A 302-nucleotide genomic window follows, 5' to 3' on the forward strand; every position below is an offset into this window, starting at 1 on the left:
GGCGGGAGGTGGGAGGAGAGAGAGGGAAACTTTGCTTCTTGTTATAATCTGCCAGTCTTTGGGCGGCAGCAGCTGTCATGGGACCCGGTGGGCGGGGAGAGTCTTGCAAGCCGACTCCTTGCGGTGAGACGCGACTTTGAGGGTACGCAGCAGTCGAGACATTCAGCTCCGGGCAGATTACGGGTGGCGACTTCGGGCTGGTGCTGGGACGGCGCGGCGTGGCGGAGTGTCGCCGAGAGGAAGCCAGCCACGCGAGGGGCAAGGCCGGCCCCAGCCCCCTGCGGGCGCCGCAGCGCTGGGGA

The 302-nt window shown here is 66.9% G+C and overlaps 1 long non-coding RNA gene across 1 annotated transcript in view; it reads left to right on the top strand.

The window, feature by feature from the left end:
* Positions 1-19: 19 nt before the first annotated feature.
* Positions 20-302, top strand: part of LOC106735113 (uncharacterized) — a 2,854-nt gene continuing 2,571 nt past the window's right edge. Inside the window, exon 1 of the long non-coding RNA XR_001370528.2 lies at positions 20-142. This is a non-coding gene — a long non-coding RNA (uncharacterized LOC106735113). The remainder of the gene's footprint in view (positions 143-302) is intronic.

The sequence above is a fragment of the Tupaia chinensis genome, unplaced genomic scaffold, assembly GCF_000334495.1.
Source record: "Tupaia chinensis unplaced genomic scaffold, TupChi_1.0 Scaffold000303_1, whole genome shotgun sequence".
In the NCBI taxonomy this organism is placed as follows: Eukaryota; Metazoa; Chordata; class Mammalia; order Scandentia; family Tupaiidae; genus Tupaia; species Tupaia belangeri.